This window comes from Amphibalanus amphitrite, unplaced genomic scaffold (genome assembly GCF_019059575.1).
Source record: "Amphibalanus amphitrite isolate SeventyFive unplaced genomic scaffold, NRLGWU_Aamphi_draft 000068F_arrow, whole genome shotgun sequence".
NCBI classification, from domain to species: Eukaryota; Metazoa; Arthropoda; class Thecostraca; order Balanomorpha; family Balanidae; genus Amphibalanus; species Amphibalanus amphitrite.
Genome location: NW_024881564.1, coordinates 89,004 through 102,320, shown reverse-complemented (window position 1 = coordinate 102,320; position 13,317 = coordinate 89,004). Strand labels below are relative to the sequence as shown.

General features: G+C 54.0%; 1 protein-coding gene across 6 annotated transcripts in view; it reads right to left on the bottom strand.

The window, feature by feature from the left end:
• Positions 1-13,317, bottom strand: part of LOC122378924 (signaling mucin HKR1-like) — a 32,771-nt gene that overhangs the window by 12,124 nt on the left and 7,330 nt on the right. The window lies entirely within an intron of this gene.

Sequence of the window (13,317 nt, the reverse complement as noted above, 5' to 3'; positions counted from 1 at the left end):
GATTTAGCATTACTCCCCAGTGCGAGCCAACCAGAAACAACAGAATTTAACAATAACGTCACAGCGCACGCCGTGGTAAAAACACATTTCGAAATACGTCCAACAGACCACGCGCCTAATTTCTGAACCATGCTATAGCATGGTTACTGCAAAACCGACATATCCACGAGCTTCAGCTACTACAATCGATAGCGTGCATGCAGTCCGTATTAAAACACAGCGCAATGCTGTTGATGATGCAAGCGGGTTGAGAGCCACGCGAATGTGGAAACGACGAATCCATTTGCAAGCGGACTCGTGCGGACAAGGCTGGCATGGAACTGTTTTACTGAGACCCGTTTAAGCCACTTCAGCAGCAGCATTCCTACTACTTACGTCAATTATCTCCCTTCTCCACACATACCAAGCGTGCAAACATAACAGCGAGACCGGACAGATCCTCTCAGCCCACCAGAGCGGATTGACCACCATCCAGTTCTACCGAACGCGGCCTCGGCGGGGCCATAAATCACTTCCGCGGACAACTTCAGCCGCCCATCTTACAGTTCGGCCAATGGATCTGACCGTCCGAATGCTCCCTCTCTCGCCGCCACACCCTCTGGTAACCAGGGGTAGCTCGGCACGGCAGAATTATCCCTCAACCCAGTACGAGACGCAGCCTGGTGTGGGCTCGATAATCAGTGCAGATACGGAGAAGATTATTTGGTTGAGAATACCTAGAAACGTTTTGTGCTATGAGAGGAAATGTTTCTCGACTCACAGCCATAGAAAGTCATTGCATTTTAAAACCGTCACAAACCGTAGGAACTAGGAACCCAATACTTGCACCATGCATTTTTGTTACAAACACCAATACTATAAACGTTGATCGGATGTCCGTTGAAAGACGGAGATAATCACAAGGGTCCACTCCTCTCCACAAGTTCCATCTCCCTCCCCAGGTCACGTCAGGCGGCTGTCTACGACTCCACCGTCATCCGGACCTGACGTCAAGCCAGAGACTCGGGACATCACGTCACCTGGCATTCAATCTAACAAGTAAGATAAGTGAGCTGTCTCCTGACCTAAGCTCAGCTGCAGCCAGTGCTAGAGCGAGTCTACGCCAGCGCTGGTAAAACGTACACTAGGGGTGACGTGAAACATTACAGCTCCATGCGGCGCGTGTCAGCCGCTAGCTCTCCACAGCAACAGCCAACTGCACGTGCGCCTACCCCTCCCTGTCTGCTCTCAAACATTTCCAGCGGAGGGCAGACAGCCCGGCAGCCAGCACAAATGACGTCACCGCTAGCGGCGGGGCGCGGTGCTTTACGACCATTTTAAATTGGGTGTGGAGCTCGGCCGGGCAGTCATAATTCGCTGACTGGCGGGCACCACAGGCAGCCGCTCCTGATACACTCAGCAGCCCAGTCGTTCGGCGTTAGCGAGAATCGACGCCTGAGGCAAGATCTGATTGAATCACCATACCCTGAGGGAGTCGTAACCATAAATCAATGCAGAACTTCCCCGGAAGGGGAGTAGCAGCGATGCGAGACATCAAGGCGGTTAAGGAGCGGCTTAACGGCATTAATTTCCATGCTGCTTTGTGGAGCGTGTCTGGAGGCACGTGCGCCTTCCGCTGGATTATGCGAGTTCGGGTGGAGACGGATCAGATAGCCGAGGAAGTGTTCCACTCTGGTGGAGAGGAGGCCTTTCAAAGACGGAACGAGACGCTCCTCCCGCCCCGCCCCGTTCAATCAACTAACAACGCCCCAGTCCCGTTTTTGTTAGATCTGATCCACCGTAAAAACAGAAGCCGCTTCAAAAAGTTGGGGAGTTGAAGGGCATGCGTCGGCATTTTTCGGTAGCTTCAAAGCCGGAACGCCAAAGTAAAGGGTGCGTTATACAAAAACAACACTTTAATCCAACACCACTCGCAAAACAGCCCGATCAATACCAACTGCATTGAATTCGGACCACACAACCGCGAACCCCGCCAGGCCCATACGAGTCGCAGCTAATCCATCTAGCTCACACCCACTCCTCTGACATGCATAACACGTCGTGTGGCCTGTCGCATGGGGTGGTCGTATCAGGCGTCCGATCTGGAGACGGGACGGGGAGGGCAGACCACACCACACGGTACACGCCCTACTCAGCGTGACGGAAAGCCGTGTAGACCAGCCCCTAGGGCGTCCCATTACAGCAAGAGAGCCCAGACAACTCAGGACATAGTGCGGGGCGGACTAGGGACCAGGTGGCCAGGTCAGGACAGAGGGCCAGGTGGCGGATAACCGGACACGCTCGCGCGCGTGATGTGCGACCCCGCCCCCTCTCCCTAATGGCGGAGGAAAAGGTGAACGGAGAGCGAAGGAGGGGAGTGGGAAGGGAAGAGGGGACCGAAGGTGGGGGCAGTTGGGCTGCAATGCCTATAATCGTAGGACTATTACTGGTAATACATTGTGACTTTACCAAAGATATCGGAAACAATATAGCAAATCTACTAGACCGGAGTGATATTCGTCTGAAATGTCAGAGTAAACCAAATTGCGCTACATTTCATTTCAACTTGCTAGCTGGAATTTAATCGAGCGCAACCCAAAAATCACCGGGCACTGTCACACTAAGTCGGCGCAGCAGTCAGCCGAGGGACACAGGACCGTCGACGGCACCGACCTGACACCGTCGCCACCGACAATTGACAGACCAACGCCGTCGCCACCGACATACCAAGTAATTCGCCGCCGACGAGCACATTCCTTCACCGCCGGACCGACGCCGCCCCAACACAATGGCGTGCAGTGTCGCCCGGCCAACGGGCGCAAAAACCGCCCAGTGCCGCGTCCCACGGCCCGGCTAAAGCGGCCGCTCGATACGGCCGGGGACGCCACGCCCGCGCACGGCGACCGGCCGGGCGTGGCGGCCGAACCGCCGCCGGGCGTGGCCGGGCTGACCCGCCACTGATGACCCGAGTTCCGGACCCGCCCGTCTAGGGACACGGTGATAACGGGCGAGTTTCATGGCCCATAAAATGATTATCAAAAGTCATCAAACTATTAGTTGAAGAGGCTCCAATGTTTTAACACCTGGAATAGCTAAGGCGGCAATCCCCTTCAGGCTTAATTGCTCTAATACGACGAAAACGGGCTTCCGAGTGACCTTCAAACTAGGGGCCCAGCCGCATCAGAAGCCCCACACTTCCCTGAACACCTGGTGATGGCGGACAGCAGCGGGGCGTCGCTAAGAGCTCCCGTATACCAGTGACCACGGGTAACAAACAACCCATTACTATCGACAGATCGGCCTGCCTCACGTACCGCGCGGTAGGCGCTCCTAGAAACCGACCGAAACAACGCCCCGGGGCGGAGAGCTACAATAACACCGCCAACCGCTGGCCACAGTCCGCTCTGCTCTCATCTTGGTGCTCCATTGCCCCAGACGCTTCCCTGGGCGTGCCTTCATCAGTTAATCGGAGCTTGAAGCTTTACATCCATGGGGATTTTGCATGAATCCCCACCGCCAAACTCCTGAGCTGTTCATAACTGCAACTGAACCGGTTGGGGCATGTGTGGCACTATAGTGCTAGTTCCGACAGACGAGAAGCGGGGCCCCGTACGTCACGTCACGGAGTATTATCTCGCCTGCGCAAAGCGCCCTTCCAAGAGTCACCAACAAAGCCCGTTTGTCAACAACGGTTCGCTGCAGCGCCAGCGAACGGGCTGAATTAATGCAACGATGCAAATGGGCAGCCGGCGGGGTGAGCGGGTACCGCAAAGTCGCCGACTGTTTGTCACTGAACAATGCCCCGGTCACGGGCAGCGGTACAGTGCCGGTTGGTGCCGGAACTGCGGGGCACCAACCGTGGCTGAAAACGACCTTAGCCATGACCCCGAAGGGTACGAAGAGCTAAGAAACAGAGAAGGAATATGCTGCCAGCATAAGACTCGTTCCACTCGTTTCAAAGACGCGCAGTTTCAAAGACAGGGTCCAGGATCGACGAATAAGAAATCACCAGCATTGAGACATGCACGAGTCCAGTCCTCCGCTCAGGTGTGTGCGGTTTATAAATCCCTCCACAACTAGACGCAAGTTCTTCACACTCGCGCGAATGGTTCAGTCACATTTCAGTGACCAACACTGAGCGATACTGTCCGGTGCTTCTCATTAGCATACCGCAGCCCCAGACCAGTCGGGAGACCGGTACAGCCTCCTATCAGAGCTTCCCGACGCTCTCCCTCACCGGCCGGGGCGCTCTCCCTCGCCGGCCGCACCCCTATCTGTCCTCCCGCCCACTCCCACGGCACCCCTCTGTCCTCCGCCACCTCTAAAACTTCCCTCTCTCCTCAAGCCGCCCATAGACACCACTCTGTCCTCCCAACCGCCCCAGATACCACTCTGTCCTTCCAGGCGCCTCCAGATACCTTTATCCTCCCTGATCCACCCACAGACAGCCCTCTCTCCTCCCTGCCGCTCCAAACATCCCTCTGTCCAGGCATCCCTTACTCGTCGTTACCCATAATATTTTCATAATCACCGTGTTGCTAGGCAGAAATCGCACACCCGTCAACTTTCCCTCAACCGCCGTGACCTATCCTTTCTGTAGGACCCCCTCCTACCCCTGCTTCGCATCCACCGCCCTCTGAGCCTACCTTAGTCTCCTTACGGCAGTCACTCCGCTCGAGTCTCCTCTCGCCGACCTCAGGGCTCAGCGCACCGCGTCCTCCGGCCGGCCGTCCCTGTCCGACCCCCGGGTCTGGAGACCTCCGGCACCAGCGCGGTCGAACACACACCGTCGCGCGCCGATCCCTCGCAACACTGGCGCGCGCCGCCGCGGCGTGGCGCGATGGGCGGCGCTCGCCAGTCGCGACGCACCGGCAGCGAGCGACCGGCCGGTGCCGTCAGCTGGCGCACGGACAGCTGACTGGGCGCGGCCGACGCCAGCGCCGCCCTGGTGGCCGCCAGGGGCAGCACGAGCCGCGCCCGGCAGAGCGGCACGGGAGGACCTCGGCTGGGCAGACTGAACCGGAGAGATCAGGAAACCTGGGGCGAGGGAATGGTCCTCGGCGGGCTTTCCGACATCCTGAGAACAGATAGGAGCGTGAGGACTCGGCGTTTACAAGGACGCCATGCGAAGTGGGATGGGTAACTCTTGCGTCATTGTTCTCCGTTTACGTTTCGATGATTGCCTGGGCAGAGATGGCACAGCTGGACTTCCGGGGGATCGATGACAGAGACAAATCGATTCAAAACAAGTTGAATGGCCCTCGATCGGGCGAAATCGGGGCGGCATGCGCGACCTCAATGCGCCCCACTGATATCTCGATCTAAGCATGCCGCTCTTGTGGAATGGAAATGTGACTCCATGAACGCGAGCGCGTATAGAATGACCACCAGCGTGCACAGCACAGATGTCAATTAGTTAGGTAGCAGAGTGCAAATTTCCTTTTAAAAAAAATCGCCGAGCAGCAAGAGCAAACACTACTCGAAACCATTCATCACTAACTTCGTCGGGTTCTCTCTGATTGACAGTGCGCTTGCGCTAGCATTTAGCACTCGCAAGCAGTTAGTGCGTAAAGTTAGCTTCTCCGAGATATTTCTCAGATAAGAGCTACTTCCGTCACAAGAGCTCAATTTGGGACTCAGCCTGGTAGCTTACCATAGTGGTAGCTCACCAGTTACCACTATCGTTAACCAGCCGGTTACCAACTCAGCTATGAAGGCGGGCCGTCAATCATGTCTCGGTACCGCTGGCTGAAGGGCGTGTGGATCACATGTTTTGCGGAGAATGCACACACGTTTCTGTATCGTGTTTTGTGGGGCCGATAGGCTGACGGTTGAATGGGCGATAATTCTTCGACGGGAGGTGGAGGAGCTTGATATTGATAGCATCCTGGGTTCCCAGCGCTTCCGAGAGTTTTTATCCAGCCTCTGCCGTCCGCTCACTTTCTAGTCCTGGCTTCGATCATTCTGTCCAGGACCAGCCATAAGCCTTGCTTATTGTGAAACGCGAATAAACACTGATAGTAAACACCACACCTGGAGGCTGGAGCTCACTTTCCTGACAAGGACATATGGCAACCAAGACTGATTCGAATTCACCATGCACAAGGTAACCAGAGCTGATGTTTGAGACTGTTTTCACCATGCACAAGGCAACCCGAGTTCCTGTTTCAGACTATTTCCCCAATGTCGGTGCATCTCAATAAAGCACCACTTTCGTCTCAAATCACATCTCCTCCGCCCGATTCGCGTCCGGCGGTCCCCATCGCCCCAGGCCGGCCGTGCACGCGTCTCGGCCGTCGCCGGTGGTGTTGTGTTTACGTTTCGCTGCAGTGAGCAGCCGCCCGAGCGCACGGGCGCCGATTTCCGCTCCTCAGCGCCCCTCCCCCTCCCTCCGCTCCCCCGGGTACGATCTGCACCTGACGTCCGATTACCGGCCTCGGGCACGACCGCTGACAGGCCGGCCGCCGCTTCCGGTGAGCCCCGGAGGCGGGATCAGTGTCCCTGGAAACGGAATGGGTGATCCTGGAACCAGGATTTGCGTCCATGGAAACGGAATATGGGTCGATGGGAACGAGGTAAACGGTAGGTGAGCAGCGTCCGTGGTGGACACATAAATAGTTATGATGTTTCTGGAGATGGAACAGATACTCCTTAGGGTCGGATAGGAGCACTTAAACCAAATCAACCGAATAATTAAACCAAAACTTTCTCACTAATGAGTCTTTAAAGGAATCATCCATGGCCGGGCCAGTGAAAACACAGTAGGCTTTAAAAACGGAGGCGGTGACCTATGGCGACCAATCAGCAATCAGAATTGGCAACATCCTTGGAAACAGATAGTCCTCCCATCCATCAGATCCAAGATAATAGGACTGGAGCTTCTGACACGATAAAGCTGACGTTTATAGCAGCTCGATCGGCGTTCCTAACCTGATAACCGCCCGTGGCAGTCGCCCTATCGACGACTCAGTGTCGCCAGGACACCCTCCGTCGCAGAGCGTAGGACTGTTGGAGGGGAGCCAAGTTCAACTTCGCGTCATCGTCTGCAGAGAGGACAACAACAGGGAGCTTATAATAGAATGAGTGAATACAGGGTGTCTCACAAAAAGTGTACATATTTGTTTTGTAAATAGCTCCGTAAGTTAAAAACATACGTAAAAAACACAAATATCGTTGGAAAGCACAAAGCTTGCAAATTTATTCGCATATCATTTGCACGTCTTTATATTCACATACCGAATCAGTTTCCCATACTCTAGCTATGCGCTCATTTTTTTAGATGCTCAAAATGACAGCCTTTGCGCTCAGCGCACGTGGTGGCGCGCCTCATGGTCTCCTGAGCTACACGGGCGCATGTCTCCATGGTTATCCCGCGTATGGCTCCTCTGATGGCCTTTTTGAGCTCGTCTAGCGTGTGCGGCGCCTTCACGTACACGACATCCTTCAGATACCCCCATAGATAGAAATCCATGGGGGTGAGGTCGGGTGAGTGGGGTGGCCAGCTGTGGGGGGCCCGCCTGGAGATCAGCCGGCTTCCCAGGCGCTCGGTCAGCCAGGCCAGCGTGGCTCTTGACGTGTGCGCTGGAGCGCCGTCCTGCTGGAACCATTGCAGGCAAATGGTGTCCGCGCACTTGCTGTTGAGAGACCGCCAAAAGCGCTTCAACACTGCCAGATAACGGTCTGAAGTCACCGTCACTGGTTCTCCGTCACCGTCTTCAAAGAAGATCGGTCCGATTATGCCCTGGGCGCTAAGCGCGCACCAGACCGTCACTTTTGGAGAATGTAATGGGACTTCCAAAGTCTTCTCTGGCCGGTGTTTGCCCCAGTGTCTGTGGTTTTGACGATTAGGTAAGCCGTGAAGGTAAAAGTGTGCCTCGTCGGACCACCAAATGTTGCCGATGAAACTGGGGCAAGACGAGCACTTTCCTAAAAACGCAACGGCAAAACTCCAACCGTTGTAGGCAATCAGACTTGGAAAGCTCTTGAGATGTTGATAACCTGTATGCCTTAAGCTTCAGGTCCTTCCTAAGAATCCGATGCGTGGAACAGCGGCTGAGTCCAACTTGTTGCGCAAGGTGCCGCACGGACACTCCAGGCTTTTCCTCAACTCGCCGAATGACTTGTCCGATTTTCAAAGGTGTTCGGGCAGTTATCTTGCGGCCGCTGTTTCCAGTGTTTTGATTTCCGACTGTTCCGTGAGCCAAGAAATGTTCAGTAAGCCGTTTTATTGTGTTTGCCGACGGTTTCTCTCTTATTGTAGGGAAATGAGCCCTAAATTTCCTCTGAGTCAATACCAGGGAACCGGTTTGAAGGTAAAATTTCACGATTATTTTCCTTTCCTCTTCACTTAACTGTCTCATGACTCTCACTAACAAATTGTATGTCAAATAAATTTGCACGAGCTAAGCTTCAATTTAAGCCTGAATTTGACGTGAGCGCGTGCTTATATGCTGAAATTTCTTCATTTTAAATGTGTACACTTTTTGTGAGACACCCTGTACTATCTACAATTATCTTATTCATACAATCAATATGAAGGACGTGGTTCTAGAGCTAGAAACACACCAATACGTATCAACATGGACGAGATCAAGCCACAACTATGCGTGGGTGAAGGACAATGTTTGCTCGTCAGTTGTCAATTTGCCTTATCGCATGCGGAAACAAGTCCTTTGCAGACCTTACAAGAACAGCAATGCCCGCCGCTTCCTTTATGCCTAACGAGCCCAAGCTGTCAATGAGCACACTGCACAGTGCCATCAGTCTGCATAGCTGTCTATAGGTATGCCTGCGAGCCATGCGATGCATTCAACAAAAGTGGGCGAAAGAGATGTCCCTACTGCCAGCTAACCACACCAGCACGACCGAGACCCATCAAAAGACTGCCCGTTCCAGACGGTGACGCCGTCCACTAGGAATAAGGCAGCCATTTCCGGTGAAGAGTTGGAACTCCTCACTCCCTTGCATCATTCAAAAACACGGCGAGTGAAGCTGAAGGTCACGGCCGTCACGATCCCGGCGCGTGACGACAGAGTCACGAACCGTCACGGAGGAGAAGCGGTGACGTGGACAGTCACGAACGCGTTACGGTCAGAAAGCGTGACACGTGCGGGCGTCACCTGGTCCGCCGCTTTGGTCAAGTGTTGTTTTGCTTAGAACATGAGTGCAAGCATAAAGCTGGACAATACAGGTTGCAGAAGGCAAAGCAAGCTCCCTAGCGCCAGAGGCCAATCAGCCATGACTATCAAATCGGCCTCACCCTAAGCCGTCACCTCGGGTATGAAAAATACCGCGTCTATGAAGACGTCCCGCCACCCGTCTGCAGGCAGACAACAGATACACTGCTATTACAGGGCTGATTAGGGTGTGGTTAGTCAATAAAGACCGCCTTTCTCACGGCCGTGGGATAATCTATGCGAGCTGGGACCGGGTTGCATGCATTAGCTGCATGAGCCGACGGGGCGTGTACCCTGAAATATTCAGTGACCACAGCGCACAGACCTCCACACGAAGACGTGGCATGCGGCCGATGGGCTAGGCGCCTGTCCAAGTGTCTAAATACGTTATGGCCCGCATAATGTGGCAAGCTTTAAATACCTACATATATGATACAAATTTATGCTATTTTAGGTAGTGTGACGCTGTGCGAGGAACCTCAAGACGATTTTTCAAATCAGTCATAGTAACTACCATAGTGTCCAAAAGCATCTAATAAAAAAGCGGCGTCTCGAAATGGACACGAGCCTGCAAGCAAGCACCCACCGTATAACCATTAATCACAACAACCACACGTCGCAAGCACTCAAGCGGAGAGATCATTCACACAGACAAGCCTACCTCCTCCCGACCACTACCGACTTCCCTAGCAACACCAAGCAGACACAGCCGCATGGTCAAGCGACGGTGCGGCCGCTTTGTGAAACCCATATCAGCAAACCCTGCCCATAGCCATGTAGCCCAACACCGGGTGGTGTGTGGCGTGGGTGTTTAGCGCCGTGTAGACATGCGGAGGAGCGTGGGCGGGTGACTGAGAGACTAAGGAAGAGACCGGAGAAGAGACAGAGACACCGTAAACTCCGACCAGCCGCGGGATGAGGTGTGGGCGGGAGCAGCATGACAAGAGGGAGAGGGAGAGGGAGAGGGAGAGGAGAGAGAGGAGAGAGAGTGAGAGAGAGAGTGAGAGAGTGAGAGAGAGTGTGAGAGAGAGAGAGTGAGAGAGAGAGAGTGAGAGAGAAAGAGAGAGAGAGGGAGGAGAGAGAGGGAGGAGAGAGAGGGAGGAGAGAGAGGGAGGAGAGAGAGGGAGGAGAGAGAGGGAGGAGAGAGAGGGAGTGATGAGGAAGAGGGAGAGAGAGAGAGAGAGAGAGAGAGAGAGAGAGAGAGGGAGAGGGAGAGGGAGAGGGAGAGGGAGAGGGAGAGGGAGAGGGAGAGGGAGAGGGAGAGGGAGAGGGAGAGGGAGAGGGAGAGGGAGAGGGAGAGGGAGAGGGAGAGGGAGAGGGAGAGGGAGAGGGAGAGGGAGAGGGAGAGGGAGAGGGAGAGGGAGAGGGAGAGGGAGAGGGAGAGGGAGAGAGAGAGAGAGAGAGAGGCGGAGAGGATAGGGTGACTCGACCGACATGTGGGTCAGTGTTGCCAAAAACGGGGGTGTGGGCGGGTGATTTAGCACCTCAGACATCTCACACCCATCACTGGACGGTATCAGTGGGCGGTCACCAGCTATCAGTCTCCGTTATCACAAACGAGCCTTTATTGATCGACAGGAAATCAATCAGCTGTCGGGAGACATCAACGATGTATCAAATGACCTATGGCGGCTCTGTCATGTGATTAAGGCAAATATTGGCATTTAATATTTGAACGTCTGTGCGAACAGCACATAACAAGCAAATCTAAATATACACTGAGCCGTCAACAGAAGAAAGCCAAGCGAAATGTCAGCAAGCAGTGTCCACCTGTGTCCTGCAACGCCCACTGTCTGGAATTCAGCACATAAGCTCTAGGAGACCAATGCGGCTGGACAGCCATGTCAACCACAGTTAGCCTGACCAAAGCCTCGAGGCCCAGCTTCTACTCCGGCATGCCGACAGCCGCCGCCATAACAGCAGGCTGAAATGCAGTCGCCTCCGCAGCTGGCCTCGTCAATGATTGAGAAGGACAGCGTCTGCAAGTCACACCACACGACCGGGGCTGTCCAGCCTGAGTATCACTTAAATGAGCAGGGCTGCTGGACAGACAGGGCTAGTTGAGAAGGTAATGGCCAGACGGCGCTAGTTTAGACAGTAAGGGGAAGGGAGGGAGCCAGCACAGCGTCGTGGTAAGTCCTATAGAGACCGTCAAGAATGGCGAGGAATAGGTTGTTTGAAAAGATAATGATGACTTTCAAAATATGAGTGGTGAAGAGGTCGCATGAATGGAACGGGACTTTCGACGCAGTTCGCTCAAGTTTTGTCAAACATGCGAGACACCCATTATGCGCTGTTTTTGAAGCCCAAATCCAAACATTGTAATCGCTTACCGGTTGGGATATGACAAATGGTATGGTAAACCAAGTAACAACAGAACACCGGCTCGCTTCGTCACCACTGCCGCAGTCCTCCAGGCTAAGGTAGTGCGCCTGAGTGCGCCCCCGTCTGGGTTACCATAGCAACAAGATGACGCAGTGCTGTGTCCGGCAGTAACCAAGGGGGTGGTGACTCGGCTGCACCACACAACGGAGGGTGCAAGGGGCGAGCCTCTGTGAGCTTTTAACACGAACAAACACAATACTTCAGCATGGCGCCGCACATAACTTGTAGCTGGAATGGCTCTGGCCTTGAACCCCAATCGTTTGTATTGTTAGGAGGCTGATGGTCTATTCGGCGCCACGACAGGGGAATAGGTATGTCACGTCTAGGGAAGGTGACAAGTGGAACATTCCAAGTAAGATATGTCAACGGCGTACAGAAATAATGGCTATGTAACGCCAAAAACTGCGAATAACAGAACACCCAATGTAAAAGGTTCATGTAAATCAACGACAGGGAGAGGATTTATCCGGTATGTTTAATTTCTCACTCTCACTGGCCCCGCGACACCACCCTACCGAAGCGTATCTAACACCAGCATAGTCTCAGACGCCTGGCCGGCGCCGGCAGAGCCTTGTCAAACTTTTATCGGCAAGTTCGGAGACGCATCTCCCGTTGGTATGGCCACCGACCGCTCAATACCTACCGAGCTGAGATACGCTTTATTGCCTCTGACCGCTCAATACCGAGCTGAAATAGGCTATGGTCACCAACGGTTCAATACAGAGCCGAGACACCGTATCGATCTGGTGAATCAGCAGCTGACAGGCATCTGACCCGACGGGCCCGGCTGACCGGAGGCCAGACGCCCGCGGGGATGCCAGGTCACCAGCTTAGGCCACCAGAGGGCGGCCGGCGCAGTCGCTGGCCAAGCATGACATCATAGACCGACCATTGTTAGTACGGGTGAAAGCCTCTAAACTGAATACTCACCTATCCGTGCTTCTATCCTCAGGATACTGAAATCCTTCTCCTCCACGCCGCAACCCCCCTCCGGGCTGGACAGGCAACTTTATCTCATGCGGGCTGCTCCCTTGGAGCGGCACCGCTGCTCCTGAGGGAGCGCACCCCGTAGCCGGGTGCAGTGAGTGCCTTGGGGCTGGGTGGCCTGTCCTCTGGACGGGCTCAGCCCCGGCGACTCACTAGGGTGCCTGCCCAGACCAATGTCTCCCCCTAATTCCTATCATCCTTCCGGCTCTGCAATGGTCTTGTCGACCGAAAGGGCCTAACCCAACAAAACAAAACAAACTGAATACTCTCGGGAAGAAACGATATAAACCCCTGGTTAAAAGTACGGGGCAACAGCATCCCACACATCACTAAGGACATGTTCTCTAATCACGTCATCAGAACACGTGGGCGGGATATCTGGCAGTGCTGAGTGTTTATATCTAGATTGAAACTATCACGGGCCAAAACAAACGCGCTGTGTTGGAGGGTCGCTACATCATCATGCAGCACCCGGACAGCACCGGACAACACAGGCTCTGGTGTTGGCGTGGCCTGGACATGGAGGAGACTGGAGGAGAGGAGACCCTGGCAAACAGCGCAATAACTGTCTAACATTCATTGTCTGCGAGGCATAAATGGAGAATATAAGAGCAACTGTGCCAACAGCAACGATATTATGAGGAAATCCCGGCAGTATACAGGCAAAGCTATTTAGCGTTACGTCCAAATGAGTGAGACAGTGCCATCCGAATTACAATTAGAACGAAACTGTTCCCAAATGTCGATTTGTCCCATAAATCAATTAGGAGAAGTAAAAATTAGTTGGATG